The sequence below is a fragment of the Argiope bruennichi genome, chromosome 1 (assembly GCF_947563725.1).
Source record: "Argiope bruennichi chromosome 1, qqArgBrue1.1, whole genome shotgun sequence".
NCBI lineage: Eukaryota > Metazoa > Arthropoda > Arachnida > Araneae > Araneidae > Argiope > Argiope bruennichi.
The window spans coordinates 24,297,249-24,319,695 of NC_079151.1; positions in this window are offsets into that span (position 1 = coordinate 24,297,249).

Sequence of the window (22,447 nt, forward strand, 5' to 3'; positions counted from 1 at the left end):
CAGAAACTTACAGCGCAAGTATTGATGTATATCCGTTGCTCTGAAGTCAGGCATAGCCTTATTAATTTTTTCTGGAGAAGAGAATTGTGTTAATTGTAAGAAGGGAGACCCAAGAAAAGGACGTTATTTCTACAAAAATAAAAAAGTAAATTTCATAACGAGCAGAAAATTCCGATACTTCTGTATTCGAATTAATTAGGTTTCTGCAATAAAATAAATCGTGCATTTCGCCATTTACTCAAACTAATTGAAAGTCATATCAATGACTCTCCGACCCATCCGAAGGCACACGGATAAAATAACTAAATGACCGTACCGCCGCTACAGGAACACTGGAGGGAATTGGTTGAGTCCTAAGAGCTGTCACCGGCCATGGTACAGCCCTTCCCGTCCCGTCATCAATGGGAGGAGCCGGACCCTCAACTTCTCGTGTACCTTCCAGGATGGTGAGAATCAACCACCATGATGGAAGCTTCTCAGCCTCATTTCAAGGTGTCTCCCCTACCACGTGGGGACAAACTAATTGAAATATGTCAGCTAATTTTAGCTCAATCATTCAGATTATATCACAATGATGCTTCACCCAGTTACCGACTCTCGCTTATTTTTTCAGGCAATTGATCGAGAAAAGTTAGTTCAATTTAATGTTTGCATTTATGATGTAGTTTGTGCTAACATCACTTCCACAATTCCTATCGCAAGTTTCACAGGATGTTACTGATTTTATGAAGGGAAAAGGAAGATATCTAAGGTCCATCTAACTGAAAATTAGATGACAAGAATAGAAACGTTTCCGCTAAGCAATTTAAGTTTTGTACTGTGCAACCCTTTCAGTTACTAAACTCTGCATTGATGCAAGTTGTCTAATACTCTGTTTTGGCATATGCAGTAAACACTACAAGTATTACAGATAATTTTGTTGAATTACCAGTTATGAACTCGCATTTGGAGTTGAAGTTAGCTCAGTTGGTTACACTTGGGGTATTAGGGGGGAGGGGGAATTGTATTAACTGAATGAAAGATAAATCAAATTATTATCGACATAAATAAACGCAACCACCTTTTTTCTTAGTGTAGATCACCTATGTACAGCAATATCTATCTCTCTGAGGATATGCCAACTCTTAAACAAGTAATTAAACACAACAAATTTCTATGAGAAGATTTAAAATATTTTAAAATAATATATTAAGGACTTCTGTACACGGAAAATACTAAAGAAGGCACATTGTTAAATATTTTAATTTTTTTTCTGTCATATAATAAAAGAACAAATTTATTTTGTCACAACTTTCCCAATCAAATGTTAGAAAAGAATGTTTAGCATGCTTCTTTGTATTCATTTAATTTCTGCTTTTTGTAATTAATGCATTTTTGGTACATCCTTCATCTTGTAAAAAACTTTCTTTCCGTTTGACTTGCCTTTCGACTTTATTCAAAATACATTTAACTTTAATTCTAAAATAAACTTTATATATCGCCATAAAATAGTTTTGAAATTTTAGATTTCTAAATATAATTTTATTTTTCTATCTGTTTTGGGAAATATATACGTATCTGGCTCTTACGTAATTAATTCTAGTATCTGCCTTCTTCCGACTAGACGGAATATATCAAAGTAAAAACCAAGTTATAGGAGGTAGAATTTTTACATTTATTTATTTCATGCGTCTATCTCAGTAATAGACTTTAATAATAATGTTCTATTAACAATGTAACAAACAAGTAAACACAATTAGTTTTATAATATAAATAAATATATATATTAAAGGGAAAATTTGATAATTTGCATTAATTTTATGAAAAAATATTTATTTAGATGAAATATAAGCTGATTAAATAATATCATTTCCAATGCTTGATATTCATATTTATCGATTTATTCGAGCAATTAGGTATTTTTCAATTTACGAAAAGTTGTTTCGTTATTAAATGATTAAAATATATTTTTTGCAACTTTAGAATATTGAAAAATATACGCTCTTACATTTGTCATTGCTTCATTCGCATAAATGAAACTTTAAAATTTTCTTCTTAAGTATATTTAATCTGATAGATCCTAAACCAGAAAATCCATCTTGTCGACGCACTTTCAATTTCAATCGGGCGAATTTTTAGAAAAATATCTCTCTCAAATTGTCTCTTGATGTTTGTTTGTGGTTTCATGATATATAGGAATCAAGAAAAAATTATACCATTAGTGGTGCTTTCATAAATTGTATTTAAACAAGCCAGTTGAATTTAATTACAGCTTTATTGTCTAAATGATTTATTATATAAATTTTACAGCTTTTCTAATATTAAAACATGTTAGACAAATAGCGAAAGTGAAATCGACAGTTATACTAAAAATAAGATAATAGTTTTGTTTGTTTGTTGTTGTTTGTTTCTTATGGCACTTGCCACTGACAAGCCCGCTGTTACGAAGACAGAGATTTAAGCCTGAGGGGGAACGTCTCTTATTTTTTATAGCAGCGCCAACTAGGGCCAAGAGTACGACTTTGCCACTCACGCATCATTCATTCGCTTGCACAACCCCTTTTTACAGGAGGGCACATTCACACATCTCACAGATAGAACAACAGAAGAACAACCATGCCCAAACCGGGACTCGAACCCGGGACGCCCAGATCACGGGGAAGACGCGCTACCCTTATGCCAGGACGCCGGCTAGTTTTGTTTTAATTTGTCAAAACGGATTTAAGACTCTTTCGATTCGGTCCAGATTGAAGAAAAATCTTGAAATACAAATATTCGGCTTATGTTATAACATAATGTTCATATGACGCCTTTTGTATTCATATCGATAGGTTATTTTGAAAACAAGTCCTCTCTTTATCAAAACACTACCCTTCTATCTAGCTACGATTTTTTTTTTTTTTAACTTTTAATCTCTCTTTGATGAATTCAGTCTATTAGAGTGAAGAATTTTAAACGTACATTTTTTCCTTTTCATAATATTAAGCTATTATAACAATTCTTACTTTGATTGTATTCTCTTAAAGTTATATCTAAATCATTTTTCAAACTGCAATTTTTTTTAATACTTCATGGCGTTTCCTGCTTGAAAATGAGTGTTTTTCTCTGTCTATTCCTGCTAATTAAAATACATTCATCACTCATGCCGTAATATTAATCCATTCTCATGCAATTTTTTAATTAAACCTTTTACAAAGGAATTTTGAGTTACTCCATTAAATATGTTTTTAAATTCAATTTCGCATCTGTATTCTATATTTCTATTTGGTATCAATACTTTGTTTTTATCTGATCTATATTGCCCAATCAGTGAAAACGATTTAAAAAGAAATACATTCTTCTCATATTTCATAATATCCAGCTATTACGATGTTTCCTGTTGATGTGAGTTTTCATTCTTATGATTCTATTCGTTCTTTGATATGACCTTCATAAAAAATGAATTCTTACGATAAGAACTTAAAATTCGTACTCAGGAACAACATTTGAATAAACTGGAAACTTCTTAAATGAAATTCAAATCATTTTGTGCAATGTACTTTTCTGATCCTGTCTTTTCGTGAAGATGTTTTGCTCTCATTCAATATATTGAGCCTATTTGACTGAGATGTCTTGTATCTACTCGTCTTTTATTTTCATAGAGTTAAGCTGTCGCGACCTTTTCTGTTTTATTTTCTACATTCTAAGAAGAATTTGAGATCTTTTGTAAAATACGCTATTCTAAGCATTTTTCGCTGCTATCTGTGATGGAAATCGTGTTTTAATCTTTTTCGGTTTATGGATCGAATTCGGTAGAAATAATTTAAAATATATATTCGCCATCAAATTTGTAATATAATGCTATTACAAAACTCCCACTTATATTATATTATATTACTACTGAAAAAAAATTGAACTAATTCGAATGTTTTTTTTTTTTTTTTTTTTTGTTTAACAGCATCACGATCTCTTATTTCGGTATTTTTCTCGAATTTCATATTAGAGTTTTGAAGTAATGCTAATAAAAAATGGATGTTTTCATATTTATAGTCTAACAGATGCTATTACAAACAGATGCCAGACAGTATCTACATTTTCAAAAGGAAATAAGGAAATTCGAATCTCAATCCCTACATCTATTTTTTTTTACTTAAAATCATTATTTTTTTTCGTAGCAACATATAATCAAATAAATTTATTCATTATGAAATTCTTATTTCAAAAGTAAACAAACCTTTGTAAAAGAATAAGGGAAAAAAATGTATTCTTCGAAAATTCTGGAAAAAAATATTTATTATATCTGCAAATATTTATTTCATTATTAAATATGATTTACAAAAAAAGCTTGAATTAACTTTCAGAATCAGAGTAATCATCTGATTACTTAGTAACACAATTAATAAGAGTAATCATAACCGTTTTCAAATAATGTTTTATTTCAAAGGTTAAGAAAAATGGTTATAATTTTCTTTAAACTAATGGCAATAAACTTCATGTTCAGGAAAACATATTATGTTAACGGTAATTATTTTGTGTCGAAGGATTATGTTGGGATTTTCTAAAATTGTGATTTAAAAATGTTGAAAGTATATTAAAGGCAAAAATATTTGTATTTCTGAAATTAATTACTAATTGCTCATTCTGATCGAAATAGGCCATTATATCTTAGATTTCTAAACATAAACATCTGTTATGGGAGAAAGAGGCATTTTCGATACTTTGATATTAAGTACAAAAAAACAATGAATTATTTTCACATATCCATTAATTAATTTACTTACCTGTTCTCAACAAGTAAGTAAATTAATGAAAAGTTGATAATTAAAACTTGTTATCAACAAGTTTTAATTTAAAGATAATGTATTATTGATGCAAAGCATGAGTTTCTAAGTAAAAATGGTTAACAAATTATGTAAATTTAGATATTTTTTACTTATTTTAAATTACTATTATAGTTTAACAATACAGTTTATTTTTGTGCAAAAGAAAAAAAAACTTACTCAGAGTTTTTAAGCTTTTGTACAATTATTTGAAGAGTTGATAATACAATTTACATATCGCAATTGTAAAATTATATTTCTTTGATATACTGCATAAACACAAAACCTAGAATATATTATGAATGTGTGCTTCATTTACACGGGCATACTTAGCGCCTTTTTATTTTAGAGCGACTTAAAACTGTATATAAAAATTAGTAACTCAAAATATACATGACCAGTTCGAGTTACTGCTTCATTGACGAAATGGTAAGGAATACAGGACAATAGTAAAATAGAAAGCAAAAGAATATCAATTATTTCGAATGCCAATTTTCATATATTTTACATTCAATAATACTAGAGTAAAATTCATAAAGCATACATATGTTTAGTAGTGATTTCCCAATTTCTCGGCAGTGTGCCTATCTATTTCTATTTTGAATGAATTATGTATACCTTTATATACTACTCCATCATTAATATTACCACAAAGAACTTACAAAACAATCAAACGCAATACATAGCAGCATGTCATATCCATTCATATATGCATATATTTGTTCATATATTTGTATTTCATGTATTATTCATATATGCATGTATCCATTCATATATGCATGTCATATCCATCTGAAATAGACATATTTTTGCATGTATTTTTTGTGCTGACATCTGAAAAATATATTCAGCCCATATCTTGTTATTATCAGTGAATTTGTAAACTGGACCCAACAGTCACGTGATTTTCTTCCTGGACAGTTTCAAAAAATTGTCCAGGAAGAAAATTACGTGATTTTTTGTGAAAAAATGAAATATAAAAAGCTCCACAGTTTTTGTTTTCAAAAATCTTTATCCCCAACATATGAAACTTGAACTGCAATACATCACTGCTCACTTCTGAAAACCAAATTAAGATTGAGCCGGTCTTTTTAGAATAATAGCAATCAAAACAAATTTTTTTTTCCAAATCTTGTTCGGCTGGAGAATCTATTTTCTGAAAGGACTGACAATTTCGATTTCCGATACTCCACAGAGTAAAATATCAGTCATGATGAAAGAAGGATTTTGCTTTAAATTTTAAAGGGTGTTAAATATTTTTTTTTTAAATTTGAAATAAAATCTAAGAAAGCAACACATGCGACTCGAATAAATTGCAGTAAATCCAGAACGTGATTTCAAATATTGTTATTTTTTTCCTTCATACTCTATTGCAAAGTATATGATAAATTAGAAAACATATTATTGAACTATATATATATATATATCTTTTAAATTAGAAAAGAATGCAATATCCGAGTTAGTTAATTAACGGAAAATATGCCATGCTTTATGAATGTCTCAAGTGCTCAGATTACTGATATTGCAAATTTATCAAATGAAATTTTCGTATTTATTATAAACAATCATAACTACCCAAAGTGAAATTAATTTCTACGTTTTGTAAATTGTATACTAAAAATGGTATTCAATGACTTATAATAGGTAAGGATAATTAGTTAATGTGTTTTAAACAATGCTTGAATATGAGCTTTTTAATTTTGAAATGTACTTTCACTAATTCTTTATTTCAAGATTCACAAATATTTCGAACAGAGAATATTGAAAAGAAACGAAAGTACCATTTGAATAAAATATATATATATATATAATTTCACATTTTTTATATTTAAAATTATTTTAAATCAACCTTTTAAAAAGTGATAATTATGGATGTCGAAAATAATATAATTTGGTTTCTTCAGTAATTATAAATATCTATAAATATAAAACAGGAAAAAATATAACGCATATTTAATTATAAAGTAATATTGCAGTGACAAATAACATAAGTTAAAATAGCTTAATTATAATATATTCAAAACGTTTCTGCAATTTAATTAATCCTGCAAATCGTTTATAATTTTCTTTTCTTTCTTTCAAATTTCATTAACACATGAATTTCCTCCGAAGTTGAAAAATGACAATTTGTGCTCTTTTGGAATTCATCATACACTAAGAATTCCTCATAAGTTGAAATGCTTTATGATAAATTCTTTGGTGCTTTTGGTGAGAAAGCTTGTTGGTGACCTTAATTAAGTTCTTATTTCAACAGAAATTTTACCAATGTTATTTCTAGAGCGATGACAGTTATGATGCTTTTAAACAGGTGAAATAAATTGGCCTCCATTTAAAAATAATTGAATTATCAATTTGCTTTTTCTGATGAATTGAAGTTTTATCATCCCCATCATACAATTTTGCAATATTCTAGATTTAAAGAAAAATTTACTTGAAAACTTTTTTATTTCTGCATGTGTAAACTGCAATATAATTTTTTTTTTTTTTTTTTTTTTTTTGCAGTATGTATTTTTGAAGCATAATATGAATTGTTAAGCACCATTTTTTAGTTGCAGCTTCCATTAAAATTCTTCATTATTATTATTTTCACAAATATAGATGAAATAACGTTTGTGAAATAACATATTATTGCAATTAAAATGAAACTGTTAAAATAATACTGCATGCAAATTAATCAATTTGATTTAATTTTTTTCCATAAAACATTACGATATGGTAAGTATAATAATAATAATGATGATTTTATTTTTATATTGATTTCTTAAGGTCATGGTCATCAGAAGACTATTACTTTATGACGGAAAAGTCAATTTAATAATATATTAGGTATAGTGTTTTTCAATGTTATCACATTTTTCCCTTTGAAGGACTTACAATTTTTGAGATTTTTTCTACGATTTCTTGTTTACTTTTTTTACAAAATTTAAAAAGTAGGCAATTTTAATCCAAATAATTTTTTTATTAAAAGAGAATTTCAGTTTCTTGCTTTTCATGCTTTGAAATATAGAAATTGGTTTTTCTTCAAACCTCATATAATAGTGAACACAATTAGCATGAATGGAATTTGAATATTTATAATTGTATAACTTTATTCTAAATATGTATCTTCGCATTCATTGTCTATTTCATTATTTAAATGGTACAATTCACATTTTTTTAAAAAAAAATTACAAGCAGATATTGCTATTTTGATATCTTAATTTGTTTTTATGCAGATTTAGATATATTTCGAAATTTGATAGTTAGAAACCTCATTTGTAATTTAGGTATATTTAGAAAGTTCTTGTTTCTACAAATATATTTCGAAATTAGATGCCTCTGATGACAAATATACATTAGAGACATTTCATTAGACATTAGAGTCTCTGATGTATATTTGATGAAATAAGAATATAAAATGAAAGTAAACATATCAAGATTAAAATTTTTAAGCCCAAGTATTAGCGTTATCAATCGATATATGTAGCACGTTTAGAAACTAAAAGATGAATGACGGCCTTATTGCAATCCAAATAAAAAGGACGTAATGGGAAATGAAATCCAGTTATTTGGATTTTCGAAGGATTTTACTAACAGCACAGAAGAACAATCATAATCTTTCTTAACGGATTGATATCTTCAAAATAATAAATATACCTATTTATGTAATTCATTGACTTGCACATTTTTTATTACACTATCCCCCCCCACACAAAAAACATTCACTTCTCAGGTACGTACATTATTTTTATTCGTAAGAATCTTTTTCAGTTATCCTTTCCATTCGCTAGCGCAGAAAAACCTCATAGAAGCTTTAAAAAACAGGTAAGCAGAGTGAGTAACTGGTTATCAGGTCAACAAAATAAGGATTATGAATAAGATATAAAAGCAGACATTAAAGGGGAAGTTTTAAGAGTAAGCAAAAACTTTCCAATGATGAATATGCAGCTGCAGAATATAAATATTTATTATTTATGCATCATGTCATTTTTTTATCCAACATCATTTGATATTTAAAGCGAATACCGGAATATTTTTTGTAGATAATTTCTTGTAGTTAAATTGCTACAGTCAATTAAAAAAATATTTCTGCACCATATTAGCTATATTATTGCATTTGCTATTTCCTTCAGTTTGAAATTTATCTTTCATAATACTACATATAAAAACTGAAAAAAATCTTAATATCTTAATCTTAAAAAAATCTTAATATCTTAATCTTAAAAAAATCTTAACATATATAAATATCTTAAAACTGAGTTTAAAAAAAAGAATGATTGGAAAATGTGGTATAAAAATGGTTCAAATTTATTGATCGAAATCAATATAACTTCTTTAAAACATTCTCCTTCGATTATAAAACATATCAACATTTTTACAATCATCAAAAAACATTTATTAAAGCCGTTTTTTATGAAGTCCTCCAGAATTTGAAACGAATTAGCTTTTATAGAATAAATGGACTCAAATGCCATCATCGCGAAGAGACAATTCCTATAGAGTAAACATAAAATGCCTCAGGATGCTATGGCAAATGATTATGGGGCTTCTGGAGCTGTATTTTTTGAGTGTCTTGTTAAAAATTCATGATAATAATTGCATGGTGAAAAGACACATTATCATGTTTCAAAAACGGTGAGTGTTTTCGTCAAATTTCAAGTCAATATCAACTAGGGATTGCAATACCGGTATACCGGGATACCGAATACCGGTATTTTGAGCCATTTTACAATTTCGTAATACCGGTATTCACAAGTTTAAATACCGGTTTTTCGGTATTTACTAGAAATTTTTTTAATTGTCTTCACTATGTGTTCAGGGATCGCAAACATAGCAAAATAGTATACGTTTTTGCTTTTATGTCTCCCTAACGGGCGAAATTAATTAGCTAATTAATGGCTTAATTAATTGCTTAAATCTTATTTAGCGAAACATGGATTATCCCTGAAAGAAGATATTGTATCTATAACGACTAATGGAGCAACAGTTATGAAAAAATCTGGTAAGTTGATTGATGCAAATCAGCAATTGTGCTATGCTCATGGATTTCAATTAGGGGTAATAGATGTATTATACCAAAAAAAATAAAGAACAGAAGATTCCAAATATTGTGGATATAGAAACTTCGGATTCCGACATTGAATAGAGTAAGAGTTAGAGTGATATTGACAATGAAGATAATGACAATGTAATTGTGGAAGAAGATATTGCTAATGAGGATGAAATATTAACCCATCAAGAATTGCTTCCTATAATTTATAAAGTTCGAAAAATTGTTAAGATATTTAAACTTTCCTCTACAAAAAACTCCATATTAAAAAATATATACTGACTGAAAATAAAACATAATATATGTTAATAATATATTCTAAGACACGTTGGAACATTTCACTCCTAATGATGGAACGGTTTTTGAAATTCAGAAATCCAATCCAAAAAGCAATAATCGACTTAAACTTGCAAATTAATTTTTTCAGACAGTGAATTCGTCTTAATATCCAGAACTATATCAGCTCTACTTCCAATAAAACTGACTATAGAGGCATTATGTGGGAGAGATTTTAATTTATTAACAGCTAATGCAACAATAAATTTCATGTTGCAATCATGAAAAAACAGCACAAATCACTATCTGAAGAACGTAGACGTAGATGCCGAAAGAGTGGTTTCGACAGCTGGTAATTTTTACACAAAATTACTTTTCAGCTTTAATGACAGTACAACTGATACATTATGTTTTTTTAAGATCACATTTCAAAAATTTGTAATAGTATCACAGACTGAATAGTGATATTTACACTTTTTTTGTGATCTAAATAAATAAGTTGTTCCTTTACTTTTTTGTGATTCTTTATATACTGTTATAATTTATAAGTTCCATATTATTTTTTGTGATATTACACTCTCTTATAAAACTGGCAAATAAAACAAAGAAACACCTTGTTTTCTTTCTTTTTCTAAAATTTCTAATACCGGTATTAAAACCGGTATCCCGGTATTAAGATCTAAAAAATACCGAATACCGGTATTGAAATTTTGGTCCGGTATTGCAATCCCTAATATCAACGGATTATTTCATGCAAAGAAAGCAAAACATTCATATATTAATAAGCTTTATTTGCAATATTTACAGTTGGTAAGAATTCATAATACACAACACAATGACAATCAAAAAAATTATCAGCAATATCGTTACTGTTGAGCATTTTTGATGCGAACTTTTCAGTCTTACTTCACTTTTCAAGCATCATTCGATTGCCGAACTTTCTTTACTACAAAAATATTTATACACGTTTCTTAACCAGCAATAATTCACTTTAGAAAGAATTTGCCTTCAGAAAGCATCTCTTGGGTCAACTGAGCACATTATGGGTTTCGAATAAATTCAAAGTTTTTGGGAAAATTCAAAATAAAAAAATAACTGATTAATTTATTAATTTTTTTTAAACCAATGATTTTTTTTAAAAAAATTGCTTGACAAGTACTAAATTATATAAGAACATTATCAGTTATTTTCTTATTGTCAAACTACGATAATCAAGCATCAATTCTTAGACCTCAATAATTCATTAATCAAAAATTCAATAATTTAATCAATAATCAATATTCTTATTAATCAACCAGACCTTAGATCATTTACAATACATTCCCCATCAGTTTTAAAGCTTTTTATACAAATCAAATACTATTATTTTTGTTAAACAACTCTTTTAAAACTCCTTTTGTAATACATCAAATACTTTTGTACTTGAAAGTTCATTGTAAAAACACAATTGAATTCAAATTTTTAGCTCATGGAGCATTTGTCATATCAGAAAATCTAAAGGGTGAAAATAATTCTGTCATTAAAAATAATTTATTTTCAACCGATAAAATGAAATAAAATGATGATTGTTTCCGATGCTTATAAAATTTGTAAAATGTTTAATAAATATTTGAGATTAATTTCTACTATTGATGTAGTTTAAAAGAAGGCATCTATAGTGATAACATTTTATTTTAATGGCAGTATTATATTTCAAATTCATTTAATGTAATATAGAAAGTGAAGTAATCGTTTCATAAAATGCTATTCATAATAAGGAAAAACCGCAAATGGCATTAAAGATTACAATTATGCAAATTCAAATTCTGATATATGAATATTGTTAATAAACGAATGATTATTTCAGAAATGCATTAACACATGTTTAGTTGAATCGATTATAAATTTATTCAATTTTTTTTTTAATTCCATGTCCAAATTGATTAAATTAAAAATTAATGGTCTTTCCTAAATCCATTATAATTTATTTCAGTTGAAAATATTTAACATCTTTAAAGAGACAATTGTTTAAACTTTGCAAAATTAAATGATGACATTACAAATGATTGCTCTAACGCAATTTAATTATTTTTTAATTGGTCTTTTGGTTTCTCTGTAAATAAATAATACATATCCTAGCCAAATTTTATATTTAGATAATAAATGTATGGAATCTGCATTTGTATCTTAATTAAGAGTGTTTAGGTGTATCTGATCAGTAGAGAAATGTTTTTAAAAATTTCGATTTCAGAGATCTGAAGCAAATCGCTATCTTTCTGGTCTTGGAATGTTGAATATCTTAAATTCAACATTCTTTGACAGGAAAATGTGTCTATTGAAATTTTCCTTTATTACATTTTTATGTCTGATCATAAAAATCTTTTAAAATGGTGTTGGATGCCAGTAAATAAAAATATACAAAAATAACTTTACAATTGAAATGACGGAGGAAGACTTAAATAATGAATATTAGAGGAAAGATCAGATATGAAATTGGAATTGAAGGGAATCTCATTCATTAATATATCAGAAAATAATTTTGTAAAATATGTTAAGCATTAAATTTTGCCATTTTTTTGTTTACTGCACTATCTATAAATTTATCAATCTATAAATCACGCACAATATAATAGAACAGCACTTTATTATCGCGTCGATAATTGATTATCCTTCAAATTATGTTATACGAAGAATGAAGATTAATTATTCCTCCTCAGACTATAAACACCAGCTGTTGGTCACAGTTAAAAAAAATACTCTGGTGTAGAATGTATATCATCTATAATGAAACGCTCTAACTGCACTAACTATTTAAATTTCTTTAAGATATAAAGTAAAACTGATTTATCTCATTCTAAAGGTAAAACCGATTTATTTGTTTCGTTAATTTCTTTCTGATATTTTGCAGAATCATTTTTTTTATATTTCATATTTAATGTTTATTTTTATATGTCATTTTTCTATGACAGCTTTTGTATTGTCGTTATTTTAATTTCATTTTACATTTATATGAATCTATATTTTTATTTCTTATTTATTATATTCTAAAATATAAGTCTTAAAGATTACAGATAAAGCCTTAATGATTTTTAAAGCTTTGATGGATACCACGAAATTTAATTAGAAAATTTTGCTAATACCCATTAATTGCTATTTGAGTAAAATGTTCATGAAATTATGTATTTAATAAGCGAAGCCAAGTATGAAGTTTAATTTAAAGGCAAAATGATCTCTACCTCTTCTAACAGTACAGTGTTTCGAAGGAGAAATATCTAGTGCTGGATAATTTAATGACTAGTCAAATAGAGGTAAACTATTTATCATAGACGACCATTTCACTGTCCAATATAAGAGAGACTTAATAGCCTCGAAAAGCAGTGTTTATCCATTATTATGATCCAACTGAGAAGTTAATAAGTATTATAAACGGTAGCACTCTGAATTAAACACTCTAATCCCAGTAAACGGGGTTTCATGTGCTGAGAGTTTGTGAGCAAATGATTAATGAACAGAGGTCCAATCTTAAGTATGTGTGGGGTGACCAGTACTATCTTAAATGAACATAATAGACCTCGTGTGTGAGATCTCGTAAAGTCACTTGTATAAAGACTTTTGAGAGATGATTAATATACGAGGCTTCTCTGGTAAGGGACTGTTATACATAATCAACTGTCTCCGTAGGCAGTTCATTATACTGAAAGTTCTCCATTTAAGATGCCGCCCGATCTCGGTGAGATTTAATGCATTTTAATCAACCTTTCAAAGAAGAATAGGTCCTTTGCAATCTACATAATGAACTTTAATTAATTAAATAACATTTATTCTATTCGATGAGTAAGATAATTTAGATTTTTAGTTTATGATATTATTCTATAATGAAGTAATTTATGTATTTCATAAACTTGATAATAATGCTATTTTCCGTCTATACAATAGGTTCATTCTATCTTAAATTCAAATAAGTTTAATTTTCTTCGTCATAAGCATTTAGATTTTCGAAGTCATTGTATATGATTAGCTGTATAATTACATGCACTAGAATATATTTTTAAATATGTCGCTTATTCTTTATACAGAATATATCTCGTAAATAGAAGGTTTACAGCTAATATTTTAATGATTTAATAAATTATTTTGTCAATAAGGCGAGATGCTTGTACAGATATAATTAAGCTGCAATATTATCACGTCACAAGGCTCAATATTTTATTTTGTAAACGAAAACATATTTTTACATTTACTTCTTTGTTCTTAAAGGAACATTTTAAATTTTTAATGTAATTAAAATAATAATTAATGTAAATAATTCTACTTTTTACACTTTTAATTTGTTTTGAAGGAGGCAATGAAGGATATGTTTCCACATTCTACAATAAATGATATTTTTCAATATTTTCTTTCTTTTACTGTGGTCCAAAATTTGAAAGAAACAAAAGAAATTGTTTGTACTATTCAAAAAGACATTATCATAAGTTGAATATATTTATCCATTTATGTCATTTCACTCTAATTTTTTTTAACTTTCTATAATAAAAATGCAGCGATAAAAAATTAAAATTTTTAGAAGTGAACATTCGGTTGTTGAGTTCAGATTCTAATTAATTCATAGACAATATTTTTGTCAAAAAATTCGCAATATCATGTGTTTATTATTTTGCAGTACAACTGCATAAGAAAAGGATTTACATTCTAAAATGATCAAATGTAATTCATTTGAGATCTTTTCAAAGTAAAAAAAAAAAAAAGAAGACAAGAATTCATGAATACTAAAATATTTTATTTTTTTTGCGTTTATTTAATAAAATTAAAAATGTTTGACTTTTTTATTGAATTTTATTGGGAATAAAAATCAATTCATCTCTACTTATCATTAAAGCATATTAAGTGTTTTCATTAAAAGGATTTTCAAAAAAATCTTAAATAGAAAATTATTTGATCAAATACATACAATATAATTAATTAATAGAATCGTAAAAAACACATTTCTTTCAACCTACTGAAATTTTAAACTATATGGTTTAAGTCCCCAACTAACATCTATTTATGGTTAAAAGATGGGATTTCTTTCCTTTCTATTTCAATCGTAGGCGGATGTAGACTCATTCTGAATCATGTTAATAATTTTTTCTCTTGATAAAAGATCTATAACATTAAAAATAATTTTTATTTTATTTTTCATTTCAATTTAGAAGGTTTTTACATTACAATTGATGATTATCATATTTAATTTTATGTTTCTAGCCTTCTTCATTTATGTTGTGGCATTTATGGCACTTGCCTTAGACATGCCCGCTGACAAATCAGCGATTTATGTCGAGTTTGTGAGGTAGCTTCTGAGGGTAAAGGCCCCCCAGGACAAAAGTATGTCTTCTAGCTCAAATGAAGATGGCAATCACATACATGCTTGCACAACACCTTTTAAAAAGAGGGCTCTTTCACCCACCTCACAGATAGAACACAGGGTAAAGCGCTACCCCAAGGCCAGGATGCCGGCTTCTTCAATTCTTCTTCCTATATAATTTGTGTGTGTAATTTTTAAAAAAATTAGTAGTTTTTCATTTTTTCATTCTACTAATCAATTAAAACAAAAGCATCATTTTTTTTCATCGGTTTAAATTAATTTTTACACGCCTATTTTGTCCTTATTTTGTTAGCTCCATATATTACTTATCAACAAGAAGAATGAGTTTCATTTTAAGTAATTAAACTCTCGGCCGTTCTTTACGAAGTAATTTTTAGTTCATTCCTTCAATTTAGAAGATTTGATGGATTAAGTAATTGGAATTTGTCAAGCAATCCAAATAGGTGTTAAGACGGTAAGCAATTTTTGTTGTTTTGAGAAAACTGCTATTGAGGAAATTGCTAACTATTCCCTCAAATTATTTTTTTTTTACTTTCCATTTCCATCTTTTCTTTAAAAAAAATTTTAAATTGATTGTATAAGGAATAATGCTTTATTCCTTTTTCAAATCAGTGTTTTTTAAACTCGATAAAGAGTAGAAATATGCTTTTTTAAAAGGATAAACGAATGCATGAATTAACAAAAAAAAAATTTGAGAATTAAAATAGTTTAGAAAACAAAAGCAATTCCACGATAATCACTTATTTTCTCAAATAGAACTCGTGATTTTACTATGTATTTTACATCGTAAAATCTAATGATAATATAGATATTCTTGTTATCCTTGGAGCATAATTTTCTGCTGCAAAGATAAGCCAATTGAGTGAAATTAGATTTAAAATCGATGTTCCAAAATTTGATTTTATAGAGCAGGTCAACATCGAAGTCAAGTAAATCACTGCTAATCAGGTGTCATCGTATTATTTAATTTAAAAAAAATATCATTTTTAATTCAGATGAATTCAGCATATATTTGAATGTCTGATCTGATTTTTATAGGCTTATGCTTATAAAATATAATCTTAATTTAATATCAGGCCGAATTGAAATTTAAAATTGCTTTTCACAAATATAGTAAAAGTAGATTTATAAAGGAAACGGTTATTCCAATCTGTTAGAACCAGTTTGTTACTAAATATACAAAAAATTAGTCCATTATCAAAAACCACTTTTCAATCACAATAGATGTCTGATTATAGTTATCGTATAAAACGGTGGTCATAATATCGAGGCAGAGTTCTGGTTCCTTTTTGAGTTAAGATAGATATTGAAAGTTAATAAAAGTTTTTGGTGTTTTCGAAAAATATTAAGTATTACCTTTCGCCACGATGAAATAGTATGAAATACTTCAGAATTTATTTTCAAGAATGATGAATATCGATCTTGCTTGTCTTTTCTTGATGTGGTATAGTTTCTCGATCATATTTATTTTGATTTCTGAATTTAAAATGAAAGGCGAGCAATAAAACTTAGGATCTAATCACGATTCGTGTTTGCAAATCCATGAAAACAGAATATAAGTTTCAAATTCAGAGTCAGTGCTTCAAATAAGTACAGTTTAGAAAAAAAAAGTTTTTATAACTTCAATTCAACTTGGACGGCTTATTTATTTTTTAATTTTACGGCTCTCTCTTCAGCGTTCTACATTTTTATTTCCATATTTTTCGAATTCATATCAATGGTTGTTAGTTATTATTTGTATTTTTTGTCAAGCTTTAAGAAAATATTTCTTAGATTTCATTTAAAAACAGCAATAAATTGTAAATGTAGTGGAATATATTCCAGATGCTATTTTTACATTTGCCAGTCTATACACTATAAAATCTCCTTTCTCATCCAATTTAATTCAAGAAATTCGAAATGCATTAAAATATAATTATTTTCGAATTAAATTAAAGCTGAAAAATACCAAACAGAAAAAAGATTTTAAATCTAATATTATAAAAATTATTAAAACTTGCTGATTAAATTGTGAAGAAGATATTCAAAATCAGTAAGTGTATATACATATTGATGTTACGGAATCATTTACAAAAATATTTAAAAGAGCACGTTTATATTGGAATAATTTTCGTTCTTGAATGACATATATTTAAATCATGTAGGCAAAATTATCAGTTTATATTTTATTGCTTAAATATCAAAAATATTCTAATGGTAACTTCTTTTTAAAAAAATAAACATCAGAATTATGCAGTGAATATACAAAATTTATCTCATACGATATTCAACTATAAACATATTTCCCATCTAAGAAATGTTTAAAAAAAATCCGAATAAATTTTAATAGTTTACTAGACTGGGAATTGGTTTGAAAGAAAATATGTTTTCAAGTTTATGCAAAAGGAAATTTATTTTCCTTATAGAGACGGTTGTTTGATGCTTGAATAAAATATTCAATTCGGTTTAACGAAAATTGACTGAAAAGTATGTATGAAGTATTCTAAAATGTGGATACTTTATCTAAAGTTAAAATAATTTTCATAATATGAAAAAAAATATTTCAAGTAAAGGAATCTGTTCCATTTATTAAATGAGTAGAAATATCATTATTATAGCTATAAGAATATATATAAAAAAACGGATTACCTTCAACAACGTTTTCAAAATTCAAAAGTCTGCGTCGAATCTGATTGGTTCAAAAATTAATTTATATGATTTTGAGATTGATCTGACTTGTGATTCTGGCAAAGAAGATATTCCGAGAACCCAAAATCAGAAAATGATAAAAATTCCAAAAAAGGCCGCTCAGTGTATCTCGCAGAAATATCAATTTTACTTAATATTTCACGTTAATAATTAATCCTTCTTATTACTAAATAACAAAAATAATCCATTATTAAAATAATGTTGATAAGTTAAAATAAATATTGAAGTCATCAATTTTATTAAAAAAAATTTTGTATAGAGAATATACTTTCATATTCTGTATACACTTTTACACTATCTAGCAGTTCATGTATCGAAAATCTATTCGACAAAATTTGAAATACCCGCTTATGTTATGATATATTTTGAAATATTGTTTGAACGTGAACTTTATATCGTTTTTGTCTAAATATTTCGCAGTTCAGAAAGATGGTATTTCCTTTTGAGAGAGTATTGCAGCAGCCGAGCACACTGCAAATCAAAGAACGAATGTGCTTTATTTTTTATTATTTAGATAGTGTCAGCTCAGTTGTTAATAAAATAAGCCAAATTTAAATATTCTAGTAACTAGTGAATTTAAAAATGCCCAATTCATATATAAAATATTAAATAATATATTAATAAATATATTTAGTAGGCCTTTTTCATCCTTAAATCTTGTAGATATAATAATAAAAAGTAAATATATTTAAATATTTTAATATACTATTTTTTATGTTGATAGGTCACTTAATATTTTAGAGAAGTTTCGAAAATTAAATACATAATTATTAATAGAATTAATATTAAAGCAGAAAATATACTTATCACCTTAATTAATCTCATATTAAAACTTTCACGTTTAATATAAGTTTATCGTGTAAAACTCATATTAAATGCATTGAACATTTACTCACATAAAATATAATAACACAAACACGAAAAAAAATTAGTTTGTACGAGTACGCAAAACAAAAAGGTTTCACAATGATATTTTGAATATATTTCGTTAATTAAAAAATATTGCAGTTATTTATTTAAGAAATATCATTAATGATAGTAGGTTACTAGGAAATAATATCTATTTTATAGGAATAATTAATTTAATTAAACTATTTAATCAATTTATAAATTCATCTTGATATATGAGATAAGATAAATGATAAAACACATACTTTATATTTTATGCTATTATGATTTCTAAATAAAATGATCTTATGTAGAAATCATTGCTTGGATACTTGGATGCTACTTCGAAACATGAAAAGATATATACTGGAAAAATATATATTGAAATATATCTGAAAGAAGCAAAGTAGTTACGCTAATCTGATTAATAGCCTGTTTTGAAGCAATAGGAGATTATTTTTTGACATATATTATAATTTTAAATCTTTATCATATTGTTGGTAATGTCGGAAACCTAGTCTACTAATTTTCTTACCATGCCAACTGAAGGACAGATCTCAAATGAACGAATTTCAACCACATTGTGAATATTTTCCTAATATCAGGTCTCAAAATATTTATCTTCTAGTCACGACGTCAAGAATTTAAAAATAATAAATAAATTTGGAATAAAGTGGAACAATAAAAAATATTGCATGCAAATTCGATTTATTACTATATATTTCTCGAAAAGAATAAGAACAAGCATGCCATTTATCATTAAGAAATACAGCACGACGCTCTTTCCAATACTAACATAATGAATGATACGTCTTTTGCCATCCATGAAATTGATTCTGTTACAAGTAAAATAAAATTAAATATGTATCCTGATCCCTATTCTATGCCTAACGAAATTTTCAAGAAATTGCACGAAATACACCCTATCTTTTTCTAAAAGTTTTTTAACTCAAATCTCCATGTTAAGATTTTCTGTCTTTGTTGAAAAAAAAACGCAGGACTTGTCCTTATTCACAAAAATAACGATATCTATATTCCTATTTAGAACATATAAGTGTATGAGTTTGTCAGTCATGAGTAAATGTTTCCAAATGCTCATTGTTACAAAAGTAACTTGAAGTTTACACAAAGTTAATTATTTCAATAAAAATCAATTTGATTTTATACTGCAATAATGTACTTAGGACGTCTTAATGAATTTGATTTAAATGGAAAAAGAGAAAGTTTCATATACTCCCAGTTTTCTTGGATATTAAAGAAACTTTTGATCACAACTGTTGGCCTGCAATTCTGAGTATTTTGAAAACAGTAAACATCTACGTCCACTTATTTGCCGACATTTCAAGTTTCTAAAAGGATAGAACTGTAAAATTATCCTTAGGCAATCCTCAAAGGTGAGAATTTTGCTCGAGGGATGTTCTCAGGGATTGCGTTTCTGGATCTTTTCTCAGAAATATTATTATAAATATTTATTGCGAACAATTCTGCTTTTCTCTTGTGAAATAATTGCTTTTGCTGATGGTTCATTTCTTTGTTTTCAAGGAAAGTCTTTTCATACAGAAAGCAGACAAGTACAACTTACTCTTGATTATGTAACAGTCTGGGTAAAATAAGTCATAAACTGGAATTCAATGGCATCAAATCAAAATTAATTGTCTTGGAAAGGAGAAAAAAAAAGTTTCCTAATTTATGACCTCATCCTTAATGGATCACTTCATTCTTGTCTGAAGGAAACAAAATATCTTTGCATGGTTCTTGGCAATAATTCTGTTGAAAACAATATATTTTGTATCTTCCAAATAAATGTGAAACATTCTGCTTAGGCTTAATACAGTTTTCAGAAATAGATATGAACTCACGTCCAGCGTCTCATCCCTCATTTACAAACAAGTCATTGCTCCATTTATTTGTTCACGAATCTGGGTCTGTGCCCTGAAGAAGACAATAAACTGGCGGCGTTCGCAAAAAATTCAAAGAAGGATACTCCTCCGAGTTATTTCAAGGTATCGAGCAATATTCTATGAAACTGTCTCCGCTATTTGGGCTTTCCATCTATTGTCATCTTTATAATCCATAATAATTACTTCAATAATGTAATGTGGAACTGGGCCTTTATTAATCTAGATGGTTCCCAACGAATTTCAAACTCCCCCATCCTTCTGAATGATATTTCCTCCTAACTGAGTTATAAAAATATTAAGGACAACTTCCCAGTCATTTCCTTTACAGATGGTGATATGATCAATGAGATTCATCTTGCATTTGTTATTTTTCAAGATTTTATTGAAATCGAAGCTGGCCGATTTAGAAAAAGCAAATAATGTAATATCCTTCAGGTTGAATTACTTTGTACAGTCCAACAGTCTTTTGGATTAGTAATAACGAAAAACTCTATTCATTTTTTTTATTTGAAGCTACTCTATTTCATCTTTATGTATCCTAAATGGCATTAATTTCCAATATATGATGCATTTTAAAATACAAGTGAATCTGAGTTTTCTTCAAAACACATATGTACAAGTTTTCATTCCTTTTGCTGGAAGGCATATATGAATTTACATGAATTAATATGCACATTTGTTTGGGAAAGAAATAACAAAATTGATTCCGTTGTATCTAAGTTGAATACTTCATATCAAATATCGAATGATAAGCACTAAATACTTTTCCCCTTCCATCCAGAAACGCTTAAAGGCTAACCTTTGAATCTACTTTTAAGCCTACCCAGTTTCTAATTGAGCATGGAAATTGTAAAGCCTATTTAAAACGTTTCAATTGGTCGCGTCGGTTATTGATATGTGTTCTGTTATAGTAGCGAAGTCCAGGATGACAAGAACTTGATATTTGATTGACTAAATTTACTTACTAAAGACGTGCATTTATGAATCGTTTATTAAAGAACAAAATAACAAAGTATCTTTCTTTCTATGCCTTTTTTTCAGAGCTAATCATCCTTTATATTATTTTGCACATATTTGAACATTATTATTTATACTGCATTCATATGTATTTCTTTACATATTTTATATATATAATTTTATGTTTCATGTTTTTGTATTCTGAGTATCTTAATTTGATCATGCATTCGATGTTTTCTAATTTGCTGAATGTTTTGTTTATATAATCGAAATTGTGAATGTTTTGTTTGCATATGAGCATTTCTTCATTTTTTTTCTGTTTTATTGTGCATATTATTTTTTTTAATTCTTCTTTTTTATTAATTTCTAATTTTTTTATTATTTTTATGTTCTTTTTTTTCATTTTGATTTTCATTTGCGCCTTTATTTTCTATTTCAAATTTCCTTCCACTCCAACTGAGTATTGACTTATGTTTGAAAACTTTCGAGCATACTTGTTGGCACATGAGCAAATTATACCTAGAGCCTAAATTTAAAAATAAAAAAAAAAATGTACATATTTTTATGGAACTTTTGTGAAGATCTCTGT